The 20,434-nt window shown below is 39.0% G+C and overlaps 1 long non-coding RNA gene across 7 annotated transcripts in view; it reads right to left on the bottom strand.

Annotated features, from left to right (window-relative positions):
- Positions 1-15: 15 nt before the first annotated feature.
- The window catches only part of LOC140635186 (uncharacterized), a 127,840-nt gene continuing 107,421 nt past the window's right edge, over positions 16-20,434 (bottom strand). For 3 of the 7 annotated variants that reach the window (XR_012032549.1, XR_012032548.1, XR_012032554.1), the window contains 3 exons: positions 8,595-8,670; positions 1,680-1,814; positions 20-1,087 (listed from right to left, as the gene is read on the bottom strand). This is a non-coding gene — a long non-coding RNA (uncharacterized lncRNA). Of the gene's footprint in view, positions 1,088-1,679; positions 1,815-8,594; positions 8,671-20,434 lie in introns of all 7 variants that reach the window. The other 4 variants (XR_012032551.1, XR_012032550.1, XR_012032555.1 and 1 more) reach the window with 4 other exon arrangements.

The raw sequence follows: 20,434 nt of genomic DNA, 5'->3' as shown, positions 1-20,434 counted from the left end.
CAATTTTTTTAAATAGATTTTTTTTTTAATTTATGATAGTCACACAGAGAGAGAGAGAGAGGCAGAGACATAGGCAGAGGGAGAAGCAGGCTCTATGCACCAGGAGCCTGACGTGGAATTCGATCCCTGGTCTCTAGGATCACACCCTGGGCCAAAGGCAGGCACTTAACTGCTGCGCCACCCAGGGATCCCACAAATTTTTTTTTAATTTACAAATTAAATACTAGGAGCAGCCCCGGTGGCTTAGCCATTTAGTGACGCCTTCAGCCCAGGGCCTGATCTGGAGACCTGGGATCGAGTCCCACATCAGGCTCCCTGCGTGGGGCCTGCTTCTCCCTCTGCTTCTCTCTCTCTCTCTCTCTCTGAATAAATAAATAAAATCTTTAAAAAAATTAAATACCAAAAACTTCAAATTAGCAACCTTAATATAATACATAGTCTTTTTGCTGAATCTATTACCCACAACATACATGGACTCCTCTTACAGGACTGGTTCTTTGAAATTCAGCATGTCTGTACTGCTGTATATATACAACACAGCAATACAATGTTCTTACCTCCCTTTTTATTCAAATTCCCATGAAACTTCATAAGCATAAGAACCATAATGGAATTTGGCCTTTCCTTGGCCCCCCAAAGCATTTTTTTGGTCTTAAGTCTATCGTAGGTATATCTTAAAGTAATACTAACTGATCCCAACCCAGTTACAAACACAACACAAACAAAGGCATAAAAATGAAGTGTCAGTTCTTAGTTCTAAGGTATTCATCTATAGAATCCAGGATAGACCTATATTAACTTTTTAAAAATAATCATCAAGAAAAAATGCATCAAAATTTATTATAGGAAATTTTAGAGACTGTAATTGTTAACAACATTAATGAAACAACAATAACAACAACAAAGGAGAAGGAGGAGGATTTTGGTAGGTCATGGAAGCATGATAAAAGTCACAGAAACCAAAACTGGCAGTGTCTTTTCCAGACCAACCTTGAATCAGGAAGATGTTGGTTCATAGATCTGCATATCACAGTCCAGTTGGCAAGGCCATATTCATACAGGAAATGGAAGCCTTAGGCATCAAACTCTGAAAGGAAAAGCATGATTTATTTTTCCCATGTGATCTTCCACAACTCGTAAATATAACACTTATATTATGGAACACAATTTGTATTTCAAGAATCCACCATTCTATAGATCACTGCCTACTGCCTGTCTGTAGGGAAATATTTTTTATGCATAGGTATTTTTCTTTGTATGGTTGGCTACTTCATGGTTACTTGAGCCTATATTTAATTTACCTCTGCAGTTACAGTTTGGATTTTGCATTTCTTTTGCTATCCTTTTTGATCTCATGTTTAATTATTCAAACAACAGATTTTAATAACTCTTAATTCCTTCAAGTTGACCAGGACTTAGGTATGTTTCTGTCAGTTCCTGTCACCATATTTCTTCCCTTTTGCTTGTAATAAAAAATTGGACTTGTAGCTTAAAAAAAAAAAAGGAACCATATGTTATTAAACTTTTATCAAGAAAGAAATGACTATGATATGAGATTAAAATCACTTCGTTATTACCTTTTCCCCAGTTTAAAAAAAAAAAGTGCCATTAACTCCAGGTGTTTTAGAACCTAATTACATGATAGAGCAAATAGTGTCAGGAAACTTGAAAACTCCTACCTCATAAGCCAAGACTCTTGGCCTGTTAGCAAGTTACAGTGTGAGAAACGATGGGCTTGAGAAAGTCGGCTAGTGATCCTGAGCAGGAACTAAGGCCTAAGTAGTTCTATTCAAGAAGGTAATTTCTATCAGATACTAAAGGGGAAAAAAACAAACAAACATGAGGTATTCTGGGAAATAATAAACACATATCTTGCATGTGTGCTCCTTTGTAATATTTCTATTTTTTTTTTGTAATATTTCTATTATGTAATAGAAAAAGCTCCTCTTTCTGTGTTACAATTGAGAAAAGAAAACTTGTAGTGAATGATATCCCTGTGAAGAATCTCAGCTATAAAAGAGGAATAATGTCCTATCTCTCCTAGAAACTATGATTAGATCAAGCCCAAGGAACATTGTTGTGGGGGGAACTCTGTGTCTCTTCACCTCTCTCACTCAATCTAAGAGTGATCTCTTATGCAGATCTTGGAAAAGAGAACTGAAAAACAGTGTGAGAAAATCTGATTGATTGTTATTTATAGTCTTTTGAGTCAAGATCTTAAAAGATTTTGGGGACACCTGAGTGGCTCAGTTGGTTGAAATCTGACTCTTGGTTTTGGCTTGGGTGGAGATCTCGGGGTTGTGGAGTCAAGCCCCCATGTTGGGCTCTGCACTGGATGCAGAGTCTGCTTGAGATTCTCTCTCTCCCTTTCCCTCGTACTCATTCATGTGGTTCCCAACCCCTTCAAATAAATAAAATATATAGAAAACAAGAATTTTTAAATTTAATTCCCATCAACTCTGGGCTTTTACAAAATCATGGTGGATACTGGAAGCATGGATCCCACCCTTGCCAAAGGAGCTTCTGTCAGGTCTTTGCACTGCAAGCCTAAACTGGTGTCCTCAGAGAGAAATCCCCTGATCTCCTCTTCCTCAGAAAACAGTGATTAAGTTATCTCACTCAAAAATCTATCCCTCTTTGTATTCATCTTTCACAGCATTTTCAAGAGTTTCTATCATACTAATTTGGTTAATGGCTGTCTTCGAAGCCCCACTAGGCTACAAGCTCTGCAAGGGAAGAGTTGTACATATATTTTATTTAGCACTGCATCCTACTTCAGTTCATGACACAGGGAAGATATTGTATAAGCAAAGTAGGGGAGAAATTAGCACTAGAAAACCTGCTATATGTCAGATAATAGGTTAGGCTACTTCATGTATATTATTTTATTTAATTAGTTCAACATATTAGCAAAGTAGGTAGGTATTGTTATCCTATTTTACAGAAAAGTAGGTAGATTAAGTGATTTGTATATAATTAATAATACATTGCAGAGCTAGGTATATCTGGCTCCAAAAGGCATGATATTTTTACCAAACTATAAGAAAATATTCCAGAACTATTCCTGAGCTTACTTTGCAACAAAAAATAAATTATTGATGGCTGTATCTTTAGCATCCTCAATATTAGTTATTTAGCACTGCCATTGATCCTCCTGCCTCTCTGTAGATTATATTCTAAGGTAAACATGTTGATTTATTACAGTTTAACTCCATGGAAGGAGGAGATTTTGGTCCACTTAGCATCTTTGCAAGTCATCCTTTTATGTAATAAATATTTACTGAGTGCTTAAAATGTGCCACAAACCACACCAAGCATTATATTAGACATTGGCTTCTCAAGTTTCACCAAGGAGAAAATGTCATTCCCCATCTGCATGTGATGCCACCACTGGCATCCCTCAGTGTCTGTTCCCTATGTCATCATGCAGCCTGTCCTGTAAGATCACAGGGCACAAAGAGCTTTATTTCATTTGTTCTGTGGATATTGTGGGATGACAATGACTTTAGATTTCTTGAGAATTCACTGTTGTTAGGAAACTCATTGCAATGAGTACATTCTCGGCCCACGTTATGTTTGATCTGCAATTCTGGTCTGTGTTCATTCTTAATTTGTGCTTCTATAAGTTCCACAGGGCAGAGATACTGCTGTTATTTTTGGCACTTCTTATTGCCTTGCCTGTGTGCATTTGTGTTTGTGCATGAATATTTAATCACAGAAAGGTTGCTGACCCAACACTCAGGCTTGCTTCTCTGAGACAGAAGGAAGAGGAGTAATCAGGGTCTGAGTCCATAGACGATAATTAGTGACACAAGTAATTTCTCCTGATCTCTTGAGTCATTTTAAGTCACTTTGCCTCCTACCCAGATGCTGTAAATGCACAGGGAACGAGTAACAGAGATTCTAAAAAAAGGGAAGACCCTCACTGTGTTGTAGGAATTTATCTTCTAATAAGAAACAAAACAAAAAGCTTATGTAAACACTAAAAGAAATCCTGGAATGAAAAAGAAAGGGGGAAAGAAGGAGATTCGTCCACTTGAGAGTCTGCTTGGATTTGAGCCATGCATTAGTGTAAGAGCTCCAAAAGTTAATACTCTTTCCAGAATGAGAGGGATACTTGTCAGGCTCGAGGGGGATTTGATAAGGGAACAGACATAAGACTCAAAGGAGAGAATGTGAGAAATAAAACACTGGGACTCCCATCTTCTCAGAGAAACCAAGTCTAACAAAGATGCATGGATAAAACTGTCTCTTTTTCCGTCTTAAAAACTGTAGAGGAGGTCATGGATAGGATGTGACACCCGTTTGACCCTGAAGCCGGCTCCAGGCAGTCACAAGCTCGGCACCCCCTCCCCTGTCTTGTACTGTACATTGTGCCCACCATTCCCATAGTGGGAACCGTTTTAAGGATTTGGCCTTGTTGAGCAACTTGGTGTTGAGACCCTCTGGACGGCACATGTAACTAAGCCCTGTAAAGCCCTCCAGGCTCTCTGGTTTAGGGCAGGGGAAAGAAGTTTCAGATTTCCCCTGGAAACTCCCCAGTCTGGGAACCAACAAAGACAAAACAACACAAAAGCGCTGCTCAGTACAGGGGCTCTTCCCAGCATTTAAAAAAAAAAAACAGAGGCTTTCCCAACCTCATAGACTATTTAGAACTGGAAGTAAGTTTTAGTTGTTCTGTGAAACGGTAATTTTCTGTTTGTCTCTCAATGTTTGCTTAAAGACATCAGTTTTGAATAATATCTTTTCTATTATTCTATATTCAGAGTTTACCTTTATATTCACCCAGTAGGGGTGGTGCACTGATTCTTGTTATTCACAGTAACTATATTCTGTGAGGTCACAGGGCACTGAATTAGTGAATATTGAAATACTGCTCTTAGGGGAAATACAGGGTTATGTTCCTCCAGGCCTCTGATCATAACATTTTCATCAAACGATGAGTATTTAACCTCGCTTAATGTATGCTTCTGCTTAAACACACCTTACTTTATATATATATACACACATATATATATATATATATATATATACATATATATATATATATATATATATATATATATATATACACGTATATATAGTTGATTTGTTAACACTGAACTCATGGCCAAAGCACTCTAACTCACACCTAACGGAAGCTTACCTACCACATGTGTTTTCTCTATGAGACACATCACATTCTTCTTGTGTTAGAAACACCAGAGGGCACTTCAGCACTGACTTGGGGGCCATTTTAAACAGTGTAATCACCACTGCAGAAAACAAACAAACAAACCACAACATGGCCCTAAATGACTGCAGAAAGACTGTTTGTTTACATTATGAGAAGTGAAACAAAAAAAGAGCATTGCCTTGTTTGATCTCAGCTGGGAATGTATATATTGGGTGACTCAGACTTTTCGCTGCTCTGTGCCTTTCTGTAATGGCTGCGAATATTGATTTTCAGGTTCCAGATAATCTTAATGAGCAAGCAAATTCGTAAATATGGAATCTGTGAATAATAAGAATTGACTACATTTGTTCCCTAAATATAATGAAAGGCCTCCCTAGACCAGTGTGCAAATGATGCACCAGGGAGTCTTACTAAAATGGGGATTCTGATTCTGTGAATGTGGGCTGTGGGGCCTGAGAGTCTTCATTTCTAATGAGTTACCCTAAACTAAGACTGTATTGAGTAGTATTAATCTGTACCACCCATTCCTCTTCATTTAGAGACACAGAAATTGAGTCCTGTAGGGATTAAAGCAAATTGCTGAGGTCAAGATAATTACAGAGTTAGAACTAGAGTACAGCATGTCAGAAGACTCCTCAGAGAAGATTGACCTCTGGTGATCCTAACAGGCACAAAATTAAATTTATGTTTAGGGCTTCCTAGGAAGCGATGATTTACTTTGGTGGCTCTCTGCTTCTCCTCTTCTGCATTCTTTTCCCAAATCTTTTTGCATTTCTTGAAGGCCAACTCTATCCTATGGAGGGTCTTCTTGATAATCTTAAGGAGAACAAAAGTTTTGGGGCACCTGAGTGGCTCAATTGGTTAAGCATCTGCTTTTGGTCATGACCCAGGACTCTGGGATGGAGCCCTCCCTGCTCCCGTCATGCTCCCTGCTCAGTGGAGAGTCTGCTTCACACTCTCCCTTTGCCCCTCCCACTACTCATGTTCTCTCTTGCTCACTCACTATTTCTCTCTCAAATAAATAATCTTAAAAAAAAAACAAAAAACTTTCTAATAGGATTTCTATAAACCTAGAGAAGGGTCCTTCCATTTTTTAACACCATGCTTACATTTTATTATATATCAGTTTTTCCTTCCCCTGCTCAAAACCCCTCAATGGCTGGCTCATCATTTTAATGGAATAAAAATCAAGTCTACCTGGGCCTGCTTTATCTTCTACATTCTTACTTCAGCCTCCTTTTTGTTTTTTTGTTTTTTGTTTTTTTTTTTTAAATTTTATTTATTTATGATAGTCACACAGAGAGAGAGAGAGAGAGAGGCAGAGACACAGGCAGAGGGAGAAGCAGGCTCCATGCACCGGGAGCCTGACGTGGGATTCGATCCCTGGTTTCCAGGATCGCGCCCTGGGCCAAAGGCAGGCGCCAAACCGCTGCGCCACCCAGGGATCCCCAGCCTCCTTTTTGTATGTTGTTTTCCACAGCATCTAAAGGTGGAGTCTCTCTTAGACTCTATCCAACTGCAGGCTTTGCACAACCCATTTGCCCACATATTGTTTGGTTATACTATGTCTTCTCCAAAAAAAAGATTCTTTCTTTCTTCATTGTGCCATTTACTTCAAGAACATTTAGCCTCCTTGATCTTCAGACACAACTTTTTCAAACTTCCAGACATCTTTGAAATGCCCATAGTTATTGGTAAGGATAGGTAGGTACACTTGTTATCCTGTGTAAGTATCCTGGAGCCAAAATTATTTTATCATTGTATTTTACACAGTACAATAGCAGGAACATTTATTATTGCACCTGCTATTCATTCATTCTTTCAGCAAATATTTATTGAGCATCTATTGAGCATAGACATTGGAGAGGAAATAAACATAGCAGGTATAGCCTCTGTTCTCTCTGAGTTACAGTGTTGTGGGGAAAGCAAAAACTAAATAAGTACCATAATCCTTATTATTCACAGGGTTCCTATTTACAAACCTACCTATGGTCACTAAAATTCGTCTTTAATATTTAGAGTGTTTTTGTGGTCATTCACAGACGTGTGGAGCAGAAAAAAAAATTGAGCTGTCTAATGTGTACATTCCCAGTTGAGATAAAGCAAGGCAGTGCTCTGCTTTCTTGTTTCAGCTCTTATCTTGTAAAATATTATTCCTTTTCAGTTCACTTAGTGCCATGTTGTTTTGCATGTTTGTACTTTTTATCAGTGACTTCATCGTTTAAAATGGCCCTCATAGGGACACCTGGGTGGCTCAGTGGTTGAGCATTTGCCTTTGGCCCAGGGCGTGATCCTGGAGTCCTGGGATCGAGTCCCGCATCAGGCTTCCTGCATGGAGCCTGCTTCTCCCTCTGCCGCTCTCTGTGTCTTTCATGAATAATAATAATAAAAAAAAATGGCCCTCATATGTAGTGCTGAAGTGAGGCCTATAGTGTACGTCTTCAAACAGAAACATACATAAAACAAGATTATGTATTGATTGATGAAAGTGTTGTGACCAGAGATACACAGGCACTGAACTCTACATTTCTCCCAGGACCAAGAGTTCAGTATTCACTAATTCAGCGTTCATGGCTACCTTACAGAACATAGCTACTGCAAATAACCAAATTTGACTGTAATTAGTTATGAAAAGTATAAAAAGTGATAAAATGTTCCATGGGAACACATCAGAATGCTTCTTTACATTTTGAGGGTGCAGGTAAGACAAGAAAGAGTTTGTAGAGGAAGAAAGGAAGAAGCAGAGATCTGAGGGATGAGTAGGAGTTGGCCAGGTGACTCGGGAGAAGCATATATGGGAAGAAAGGAAGAAAAGTGTTCCAGGCAGAGGAAATAGCCTGGGTTTCTTGGGGGATGAATTGAAAGCAGCACAGAACACAGTGGGAAGGGAGTATACTACTTTGCCAGGGCACCCATAACAAAGTACCATAAACTGAATGACAAAGATATCAGAAATTTATTGTCTCATACTTCCAGAGGGCTAGAAGTCTAAGATCAAGGCATCGGCAAGATTGATTTTTTTCTGCAGGCAATAAGAGATAATCTGGTTCAAGTCTCTCTTCTGGCTTCTGGTGGTTTGCTAGTCTTTTGTGTTCTTTCATTTGTAGAAGCCTCTCTGCCTTCACCATCACATGGCTTTCTTCCCAAATGCATGTAGGTGTTCCAATTTTCCTTTTTTATAGGGACCCCACTCATATTGATATGAGCTCATCTTAACTAATTTACATCTGCAATGAATCTATTTCCAAATAAAGTCACATTTACTAACAGAGGAATTTTAAGAGGATATAATTCAACACATAACAAAAAGGAAAATCAATGAAAGAGAGTGAGTGGTAGGAGGAACCAGGGCCTGGAAGAGAACATTATACATTGGAAACATTTGGAAAAAACTTTTTGCCTTGATTTGCATACTCACATCAATAGCTATCAAGAATAGTCTTTGTGGCAAGATTGAGAATGGCAATGGTGAACTTTATTTGAGCCCAGTGTTCCTGGAAAATAGAGATGGTTAAAAACAAAACAAAACAAAACAAAACAAAACAAAACAAAACAAAACAAAAAGACCTATTCTTTGTGATCAAGGAAAATGGTTTACTCCAAAGAACCACCCTTCTTCCTATGAATTAGATAAAATTTACTAATGGACCTCTTTTTATTTATTATAGGACCAGACACAGACCCTCCAAATTTCCATTCTTTGTCTCATAAATGCTTAACTGAATTGTCTGTTGTCCAAAAATTAGCTACACACACAGAGAAATATTTCCTGTTTAAGTGACTGAGAATCCCTCTGATTATAGATACAATCCCCACTGTAAAACCATCCCACTTATAACTTGTTTCCTTCACCCTATGAAGTCTAAGATGAAACCATCCTGCTAAGACTCTGATCTACCTATCTGGGGTGTTCTCCCTATGGTAATAGCCTGAATAAAAGTAATATCCTTCCTTGTTTGGTTTTTGTCTTTGACAACGACCAATCTCAGGTTCCAAGTGCCTCCAAAGAGCCCTGAAATTGGAATGAAATCCAGAATTTAATAGACAACTTGTAGGTTCACTGAAATTATTATTTTCTCTTCAACCTGAGGTCTAATGTCAAGTCTATTTGCCATCCCTTTTCCCATTCCACAGCTGGAGTCTCCTCCTGCAGTTTTTGCATCTATTGTTTGAACACATTGCTGTGAGACCCTCTATGAGAGAGCTGACTTTTCTCTACACAGTAATCTCTTAACAAAAGTTTAAAAAGCTTCTTATTGGATTCAATTACTTATAATTAAATTAAAACAATTAAAATTTGTATGAAGAAAGAGAAGGAAAAATTCTGAAGGTAAAACTATCTAATATGCTATTTTGTCTTTACTGATACTTAAAGCATGAGGTTATTTAGCACCACTCGAACATTTGATGATATGCATTTTAGTGCTCACATTCCCAGCTGATTTGAGGATTATTTTCCGTGAAAGACACAGACACTATGGATTCCCCTTTCCTGTAGAAGGCACTCTGTTAAAACACAAGCTTTTCTTACACTGATGTTAAAAGTTCTGTTGTGACTTAGAATCTTTCAGGGGTTTGTCATTTTTTATTGTGATTAACCTCACAAGTCATCTTCATCATAAAGGAAAAAAGATCTCACCCTTTAACATTTCATTCAAACTAGATGATTTGCACATTATATGAATGAGGTGACCAGCATGATGAAAGAGCATAATGTATTTACAGGTCAGTGTTACCAAACAGAAAATGTAAGCTTTATTTCTACCTGTGTGGAAAACCTAGAATGTGTAAGGTAGATGCTATTGCCTATTGGTATACTTTTTTAATTAGTATGCTTTTTGTTTGCTATTTTTTCATGTGTTTTGTTTGTTTCTTCACCCCACACTGACCAACCTGGAATATGACCTTTATTATCTTATACTTACCAAAGGCCCCAGAACAGAGCCAGTCAGATATTGGCATTCCAAAGGAAAAAAAAAAAACTATTGATGTTAAATTGATTATCTTTTGAGTAATTCCTTCTAGGTAAGTGACGGTGAGCATTTGCAAATCCCTGTCCTATTAATACTCTAAGCTTTTAAATACTGAGACAAATAGTAGACAAAATAACCTTGGGGCATCCCAGTGGAAGAAATTTAGGTAAAACTTTCCATAAAATTGAACCAGGATGTTCAGTTTTGCTCAAGTTCCCGGAGAAGTGTAGTGATTAAAACAAAGGAGACTCTCCATTTCTGTTTTCTTTTATGAAAGAAGGAAGGAATGGTGAGGCTCCATTGTGCAAGTTCTTAGGTTGTTAAGTGAGTAAATGCAGATGTGGAGAAAAGGGGGAGCAAGCAAAACAACAACACACAGTGCTGATCTCTGTCTCTCCCGGTTTTATGCCTATGGAGACTGGCAGGGCCCCTGACGTGATGTGAATCTTAGAGCGAATTCATAAACTCTCTCTGGTCTTTTCCTTCCTTCCTCACACCCCATCAATCAGAGATTATATCTGCACAGAGGTAGTCTCCATCATTATGAAGCTGGGCTGTTTCCTGATGTAAATCTGTATTTTTAACAAAGAGAGAAAAAGGGAAGTAGAGAAAGATGCCTGGGGCAGGGTCATTCTCTGACCCCAGGCAATCGCCCTTCCCCACAGAGCAGTCCCAGGACCCAGCCCAGGCTAAAACAAACACATCTGCCCCGTCAGCTGCTACCTTGCCTCCTGCCTTTTGAAGAAGAGGCTTTCTCCTGCGCTTGCCTAATGAGCGCGGCCTGCCACTCTCAGGCTGGTTTTTACAGCGTGAAGAGCCCTCTGCACACACATGGAGCCCTTCTCTCTCTTCTTTTGCACTTCAAGAACTTAGCAAGCTTCAGGGGAAATAAGGATTCAGGATTTTTTTCTTCCTCCATTGTGATGAGCATTTGCTTTCCCTACAGGACAGGACGCACAGGATGCTCTGAAGCACCTTGAAACTCAGTGCCGGCTTTCAGGACAGGGGCACTCAGAGGCTGATGGCGTGTGGTCTACAGAATGAGGCCTGGGGCACTAGGAGATATTTCCAGCACCCGGACATGAGCATCCCCACCTGCCATCCCACCTTTGGCTCACCCAGCCCTGCTATGTAAATGAGAGAGGCTGAGGCTACAAAGAGGGAGAGAAGGATTGCTGGAAGACCCAGAATGGTTGGCAGTATTGTCCTCAGCCTCAATTGCTATTCGCAGTTTTCACCAAGCCTGCCAAGGCCCTCTGCTTGCTGATTCAATCCCTCCCCAAGCCCTGTCCTTGGCTCTGTCCCTTTCCTTAGTCTTCACCCTCACATACCCACCAAAATACCCATATACTATCTCCAGTCCGGTGGGAAGGCTGATCTAGAAGTACAGCCTCTCGCCTTACTGCCTCAGTGTATACTTAGGTCAACTCTGGATATTGGAATTTGGATGGAGAGGAAAGTGGTGTAGACTGGAGCTCAGATCCTCAGTTTAGAAGGACAGAACCCTGGTCCTTAGATGGATTAGCAGGAGAGTAGAAATGACAGACCTTGAGAGCAGAAACTTGGAAAAAGCTAGGGGTTTAAATCAGGGCTAAGTTATGACTTATCTGGACCCTAGGCATATTAGCCCCTTCCTTCATAAAAAAATACTAAAGGGTATATTTTATAATCGCTTTAGTAAAAGATGAATGCAATTAGGGTTAGATTATATTCATTTTCTTCTTCTAATTTTAAATGAAATTGAAATATTTTCCTAGACCCCTAAAAGTAGCACAGGGTCTGTGTCTACTGTGCCCAGTAAGCCTGATGGATAAGTTAAACTTAGTGTGAAAGAGGATGAAGGGGAAATGGCTGGAAGCAGCAGTGTGGATAAGGTGAGTATCTAACCTACCTTCTGACCCTAAGGAGGTACTGCAGAAGAGGGAAAAGAAACAGCAGCCTCCATTTGAAAAGGGATCTGGGGTCCTCAAGAGACACACATTTGGCATAGGCATAGAGTTGAGGAATTTTTCAGAAATGGAGCTGAGGCCACACTCTGATTGTAAAAGATTGTTCCAGAAGGTCCAGGGAAAGGATTCGGAGAGAAAAGATGGAATTGAGTCAGATTAGGGGTGGTATGGCCAAATAGGAGTGAGAATTCAGGTGATGATGGACTGCCTGGACTGCTGGTGGAAGAGGACCAATATGAATGCAAGGCCTGATGTGCTCAGAGTGGTCCTGAGTGGTTCAGAAGGTGGATGGACAGTCTGTCCATGAGAGCTCTGCTTGGGGATTCGGCTTCCTGACATGCTTATGTTAACCTCAGAGTGATAGTGCCTTCTGCTATGATCACCTGCAGAATGACCGACAGGGTACAGACTGCATTCAAAGCACTTTTTATGCTTTATCTCCTTTAATCCTCACAACAACCCATTTTATGGAGGAGACAACAGAGAAATAGAGAGGTAGATTCTTGCCTAGGGACACTCCTCAGTAATGATTCTCTGTGCCGTGTGTGTATACGCATGTGTGTGCGTGCTTTGTGCATATGCATGTATGTCAGAGGTATATATAATTACAAAAGGGTGTGTGTGTACAGAAGTACGTATGTATATGCAGAAGTGCACATGTATACACATACACATATATATACTGATGCATATATCACATGTTCCTGCTGTAGTTTTAAGTGTAAATTGAAAAGTGAGGCCCCCTAAGTAGTATTTTATGGTCCATTAATGTATAGGGTAATGCTGTTATTCTTCAGGCTGTATGTCTTTTATGTATCTGTGCCTCCCACAATGTGATTGCCTTAGATTCTCTCTTCCTGGAAGGCAGGAACCATTTCTGTGGCAATCTCAGTATATGTAAGTGCTAAATAGTGTTTTGATGGTAGTGAAAAGATAGATTTTTCAGTTTCTTATATTAAAATATTGCTGTTTATAGTCACAGTTATCACAGTGAGGCGAGAGAAAGGGAGCTTCCCATATTCATCTAACAAATGAGTGAGGCATTACTGCTTGTCAGAAGCCTAACTCCTAGGGCTAGACTTGCCCCCACTAGATGGTAACCCTGGACAATTTCCTCCATTCCTTTAAATCTGTTTATTATCCATATAAGATTATTTAGTGTAATTCCTGAGAGTCAGTACTTGCTCAATAAATATTAATTATTGTCAAATGCCTACTACCAGCTAGGTACTTTGTAAGGTTTTAGGGATTCAGGGGTACTTTCAAGGAATTCGTAATCAAGACTTTAACACTAAAACATTACCCCTCGCCTTACACACACACACACACACACACACACACACACACACACACACTTTATGCAAGTGTGTGTCTCTCTGTAACAGAGATAGGCATAATGGACTTTGAAATTAGAGCAAAAGTAACTAAATACCAAAAGGAACCAGAGAAGTCAGGATGAGGTGGTGAGCATGTGGTTCATCTGTGTGTTGGGTCAGGGGCAGTTACTCTGAGGACATCTGCTTTTTTTTTTTTTTTTTTTGTTAAAGATTTTATTTATTTATTCATGATAGTCACAGAGAGAGAGAGAGGCAGAGACACAGGCAGAGGGAGAAGCAGGCTCCATGCACCGGGAGCCCGATGTGGGATTCGATCCCGGGTCTCCAGGATCATGCCCTGGGCCAAAGGCAGGCGCCAAACCGCTGCGCCACCCAGGGATCCCAACATCTGCTTTTTTTTAACGTGAGCCGCTTAAGGTTCCCTGTTCAGTCCCAAACCGACAAGGAAGACTTAATTGAGTAAAAGTGGTGTCTGCCATTTATATTCTTCTCTGGATGAGCAAAGCAGCATGCAGGGGGAAGCAATAGCCCAGAAGCTTGAAGTTTTTGTCCTGTCCCTGTGTCTGTCCAAGTTCTCTGCACCCCTTCCTTCCATCAGCACTCATCCTGAGTGGATGACGGGCTCCTGGGTCACAAGGCATGCAGGTGAACACAAAGTTTTCTCTTTGTGGCTCCCTTTTTTCTTTCAAGATTTTATTTATTTATTCATGAGAGAGACACACACACACACAGAGAGAGAGAGAGGCAGAGACACAGGCAGGAGAAGCAGGCTCCATGCTGAGCTACCCAGGGATCCCTTAGCTTCTTTCTTTCTTTTCTTTTTTCTTTTTTCTTTCCTTTTCTTTTCTTTTCTTTTCTTTTCTTTTCTTTTCTTTTCTTTTCTTTTCTTTCTTTTCTTTTCTTTTCTTTCTTTCTTTCTTTCTTTCTTTTTTTGTTTTTTAAATTTTTATGTATTTATGATAGTCACATCAGAGAGAGAGAGAGAGGCAGAGACACAGGCAGAGGGAGAAGCAGGCTCCATGCACCGGGAGCCCGACGTGGGATTCAATTCCAGGTCTCCAGGATCGCACCCTGGGCCAAAGGCAGGCGCTAAACCGCTGCGCCACCCAGGGATCCCTCTTTCTTTCTTTCTTTCTTTCTTTCTTTCTTTCTTTCTTTCTTTCTTTCTTTCTTTCCTTCTTTCTTCTCCTTCTTTCTTCTCCTTCTTCTTCTCCTTCTTCTTCTCCTTCTTCTTCTCCTTCTTCTTCTCCTTCTTCTTCTCCTTCTTCTTCTCCTTCTTCTTCTTCTTCTTCTTCTTCTTCTTCTTCTTCTTCTTCTGTCACTTTATTTTTTCTAAGTGAGTGGCAAGAATCCCAAACTTACTGTTTCTCAGATTCAACAGGAAAGAGCCCTGCACTGCTGATAATGTTTGGAGTTTTCTCTCTCTGGAATTATAGGCCTTTTCACAATGCTGATGCACGGTTTTTAGCTATGTTAGTTCTGTAATGTTAGTTCTGAATGTTTTCATAATATTCCCCTGATAGTTAGAAGCAAGGAAAGATTTATTTTAAAGGGAAAAAAAGAGATCATTATTTCAGCCCCAGAGTCACAAGTTAAGAAAGGAAACTTGGAATGTATAAATGCAATACTCCCAGCTCAAACTCCAAACCACCTCGGGTTTTGCCCAGCTCCGTTTATTTATCATGTCAATTACAGAAGCGATCCATTGCTACAAAGAACCAGACTGTGTCTATTTTCTAAAGAAGAAAAAGCAATTTAAGGCAATTTAATCTTTAAATTCTTTTATGTGAATATTTTTTCTCCTGTTGAGTGTTTCAGGAAATGAAGGACTTTACCTATAACCAGCTTCCTTTCATCTGCAAATTATCTGAACTCAATTTGTTTTTCATCTTTGGTGATATTCCTTGTATCCTTTTCTACTGAAGGTTAATTATGTGCTTTATAATGATAAACAGATATTACTTATTTTAAAATTTGTATGATTCTGTTAAGCCAAAGGTCTCTAAAATTCCCACTGATTTACATACCTGCGGTTATTCTCAAACTGTGTGTTTAACAATGTTTTTCCTAAACAACATTCAAGAAAAATTAATACATTTTTCTCATAATACCATAAAGACCTAAAAAGCACGTTGTGTTCAGGTATATTTTAAAGATACGTTTAGTATTTCAAAGTAGAATGCAATCTTCACACTTCACTGGGAAAATCAGTGTCATGTAAGAACCACTCATCGCTAACTCAGTATAATTAAGGAGACCATTGAAAATATCACAAACTCTATTAAAGCATCTAATAACAAAAATGTAAATACATATTAGAAACATGGAGCTCTCATTTTCCATAGACATATCCGCATATTGTGTACATTTTTAAAAATTGAAGTACAGTTGATATACAATGTTACATTAGTTTCAAGTGTACAACATAGTGATTCAACATCTCTATACCTTATATCATGCTCACCACAAGGATAACTGCAATCTGTCACCATACAATACTATCACAGTACCGTAGACCATATTCCCCATGCTGTAACTTTCATCCCTGTGACTTGTTCATTGCATAACGAGAAGCTTGTACCTTCCACTGTTCTTCACCCATTTAGCCCATCCTTCTACTCCCCACCTCTGGCACCTGCCAGTTTGTTCTCTGTATTTAAGAGTCTGTTTCTGCTTTTTTGTCTGTTCTTGTTTTGTTTTTGAGATACTACATATAAATGAAATCATATGGTATCTATCCTTTCTCTGTCTGACTTATTTCACTTAGGAGAATACCCTCTAGGCCCATCCATGTTGTTGCAAATGGCAAGGTGTCATCCTTTTGTAAGACTAATATTCCATTTTCCTTATCCATTAAGCTATTGATGGACACTTAGATTGCTTTCTTATCTTGGTTATTTTAAGTAATGGTGCAATAAACATAGGGGTGCATATGTCCTTTTGAATCAGTGTATTCGTATCCAGTAGTGGGATTACTGGATCATATGGTAGTTCTATTTTTCATGTTTTGAGAAACCTCCATACTATTTTTCACAGTGGCTGCACCACTTTGCATTACTGACAGTGTACAAGAGTTCCTTTTTTTCTCTGTGTCCTAACCACTTGTTATTTCTTTTTGATGTTAACCATTCAGACTGGGGTAAGGTGACTGTTTTACTGTTTTTTTTTATTTGCATTTCCCTGATGATTAGTGATGTTGAGCATCTTTTTTTCTTTTTAAGATTCTATTATATATTTAAAAAAAGATTTTATTTATTTATTTTTGAGAGAGAGAACATGAGCAGGAGTGGGGGGTGCAGAGGGAAAGAGAGAAGCAGACTCCCCATTGAGCAGAGAGCCCCACACAGGGCTCAATCCCAGGATCAATCATGACCTGAGCCCAAGGTAGACACTTAACTGACTGAGTCATCCAGGCATTCATGTTGAGCATCTTTTCATGTGTCTGTTGGCCATCTGAATGTCTTCTTTGGAAAAATGTCTATTCAGATCCTCTATTCATTTTTTAAAATCAGATATTTTGTGTGTGTGTGTGTTGAGTACTGTGTATATTTTTATACCATATTGAAAAGTCCAAAACTAGGATCTTAACTATTTCTCCACCTTTACTGAATAGACCAAAATACTATTATTAATCTTATGGGATGGATTTGCTCTTCAAAATAAAGATTGAAGACAACAAATCTGTCCTAAGGAAATAATCACAATTCTATAAAGATGAACATTTATTTAAAAAATTATACTTTGCAGCTCAATTTATAGCAGCAAAAAATAAACAATCTAAATATTCAACAAAAGAGGATTATCCAAAGAAATCCAGACTGATCTCTAAGATGGGAAACTCCATTGCCATTAAAATACCTTTCCCAATAATTTTAGTATCATAAGAAAATGGTCAAGAAAGTGTTAGATAAAAAAAAAAAAAAAGGAGGATTTAAAGTTGTATGTACCATATGAATCCAATTAATGCATCTAAATAGATACATACACAAAAAGACTGGAAAGAAACACTCCAAAATATTAAGTTAGTAAGATTAAAGGTATTTTTAGTTTCTCCTTTAAACTTCTTATATTTTGAGGTTTTCCATAATAAGCATGTGCTACTTTTCTAATAAAAACAAAAATGAGCTTTACAAAAGTTAAAGTAAAAAGACCTAAAAATCAGATTTGAAGATAAGCTCAGGCTTAGATTAAAAATGAAGTATGTAGGGCAGCCCAGGTGGCTCAGTGGTTTAGCACGACCTTTAGCCCAGGGCATGATCCTGGAGACTTGGGATTGAGTCCCGCGTGGGGCTACCTGCATGGAGCCTGTTTCTCCCTCTGCCTTTCTCTCTCTCTCTCATTGTCACTCATGAATAAATAAATAAAAATCTTTTTAAAAAATGAAGTATTTATTCTTTAAAATCTTGAAATATACACAAATAGAGTGTTTTTATGTTAATTTGTCTAATTGAGTAAAATGTCTCTTTTTTGTGTTAGAGTGAAAATAAAGCGTGGTTATATTAAATCATATGAAAATGGATGACAGGAACTCCTGGATGGCTCAGCGGTTGAGCATCTGCCTTCCGCTCAGGGCCTGATCCTGGAGTTCTGGGATTGAGTCCCACCTGAGGCTCCCTGCAGGGAGCCTGCTTCTCCCTCTGCCTGTGTCTCTGCCTCTCTCTGTGTCTTTCATGAATAAATAAGTAAAATCTAAAAAAAAAAAAAGAAAGAAAGAAAGAAAATAGATGACAGCTGGACCTTCTCTTCAAATCACATGGCAATGGCTACAATTTTTAGAATATACGATATTCATTCATTCATTTCTCCAAAGTATTTTTGCCTAGAGAGATTTCTGGTTGGGTTGACTCTTGCCTGAGATTCTAGGGAATATCTCAATTGTCTGAATCAAAGTATCATACCCCAAACTTCTGGTTCTGACCAAATTAAAGGTCAACCAAAAAACCCTGAACATAAGAGAACAAATAAACTTTAAAAAAACTCTGAAAGGTGGAAAGAAATGGACTGCTTAGGAACCTAAGGGCTTGGGCAGTTACAGGTCTGTGGGTCCCGTAGGTGTTCTGATTGCCTCTCATATATTCCCAGATTGGGACTAACTGGTAGAACCTTCCAACTTGGAATTACCAATAGGCACAGACCAAAAAGCTCCAAGAAAGGCTTTTCTTTTAGCCAAAGAATACGGGAAAATGTGACCCAACAGGAAAACTAGCACACACTCCTGCTGTGGTTTCAATAAAGCTGAATGGGGAATGCTCTTCCATTCCTTCCTTCTCCCGTAAAGCAGGTTCCCTCTGACAGGGCAGTTGGCAGCAGGGTCCTCTATGGAGCTGAGCCTCCACTCTCAGCAGACAGCAACAAAACTTAAAGAGATGGTGCAAGGTAGGCAGGTGCAGGGGACTTCTGGGGGTTAGGGTGGTTCAGTGCCAGTGTATTTCAATCCTCTTCAGTCCAGCTCCTGTCAATGAGATTTACTGGTGAGCTGAACCACCACACCCACATGGTTGTCATGAGGCTGAATGAGGCAGTGCAAAGCAACGAGCTAGTCTACACTCCAGTCACCCTTCACCTCCCCTCGACATCCCATCCCATCTCTTGTCTCAAAAGCAAGACCAGGTAGGGAGACAGTCTCCATCCACACATGGAATCTAACAAGTCAGAGTGAGCTGCTAGGAAGCAGGGCTAGTTAGCATGCTCTCTCCTCTTTTGATATCAGTGGAAGGTCCAGCTTGGAGCTGAGTTTATACTCCCATGAGAGGCAATGTTGGGATGCTAATGTTGCCAGCCAGGCCAAAGTGGGAGATGAACTTCTACTCCATACATCTACAAAGAGGTAATAGGAATAAGGCTCCACTTTTGCAGGGTGGTGTAGGAAGTAGGGCATAGGGAAGCAGAAAACAACGCCTACCTGGCCCTCTCACTACACTTTAACAGGCATACTGACTGCTAAAAGAAGATTAAATAGGATCCAGAGTGTCCTAGTATAATATCGAAAATATCCAGGATACATTCAAAAATTACTCATCATATCAAGAACCAGGAAAATCATAAGTGAGAAAAGACAACATGTGCCAACACCAAGATGAATGATATATTGCAATTATCTGACAAAGATTTTAAAGCAGCCATCACTGTATGGTTCAACAAACAATTATACATTCTATTGAAATAAATGAAAAAAGAATAAAATCTTTGTATAAAAATAGAAGTCATTAAAAAAAAAAGAAAACACACCAGATAGAGATTAGTAGAACTGGAAAAAACTTGCTTGATGGGCTCAGTAGCAGAGCAGAAATGACCGAGATGGTCAGTGAACTTGAATAAAGATCAATAGAATTTACATTATCTGATCAATAAAGACAAAATGGACAAAAAAAAATGAACAGTGTCTCAGGGACTTGAGCTAACATTTGTGTCATTAAAGTCCCCCAAACAGGGGAGAAAATGGAACTTGAAACTTATTCAAAGAAAAATTAGCTGAAATGTTCCCAAATGTGGTGAAAGACATAATGCTTTAAAGAGCTGTGTGAATATCAAATACAAGAAATCCAAAGAATCGTACCCCTTCTGATTATACATATTAGCTAAGAAGGGCAAAAACATTTGGGCTACAGAGAAAGGGCACATCATATTGCTTAATGAGTCCTCCTATTCCTTTTGAAAAAACAAAACAAAACAAAAACAAAGAAACAACACTCCCTAGGTCAGGTGGAACTTTATAAAGATCTCATTACTCATTTACATCTTACTTTTCAAATTTTTGCTTTTCTTCCTCCCTTCATTCCTTTCTTTTGGATGTTAGTTTTATAAGGAAATAGTTTGTGTGTTCTTTGTCCAAAATATGTATTGAACATCTACTATATTCTGTTTTATTCTGATTCCAGACACTGTTAAAGATCCAGGAAACACAAAAGGGAAAAAGGCAAAGTATCTTCACCCTAGGGTTTAAGAGTTTGATGCAGGACACCGACATTGGTATGACCATGTGATAAGAGATGCCAGTAG

The sequence above is a fragment of the Canis lupus genome, chromosome 6 (assembly GCF_048164855.1).
Source record: "Canis lupus baileyi chromosome 6, mCanLup2.hap1, whole genome shotgun sequence".
Taxonomy (NCBI): domain Eukaryota; kingdom Metazoa; phylum Chordata; class Mammalia; order Carnivora; family Canidae; genus Canis; species Canis lupus.
This window is presented reverse-complemented; position numbering and strand designations above follow the sequence as displayed.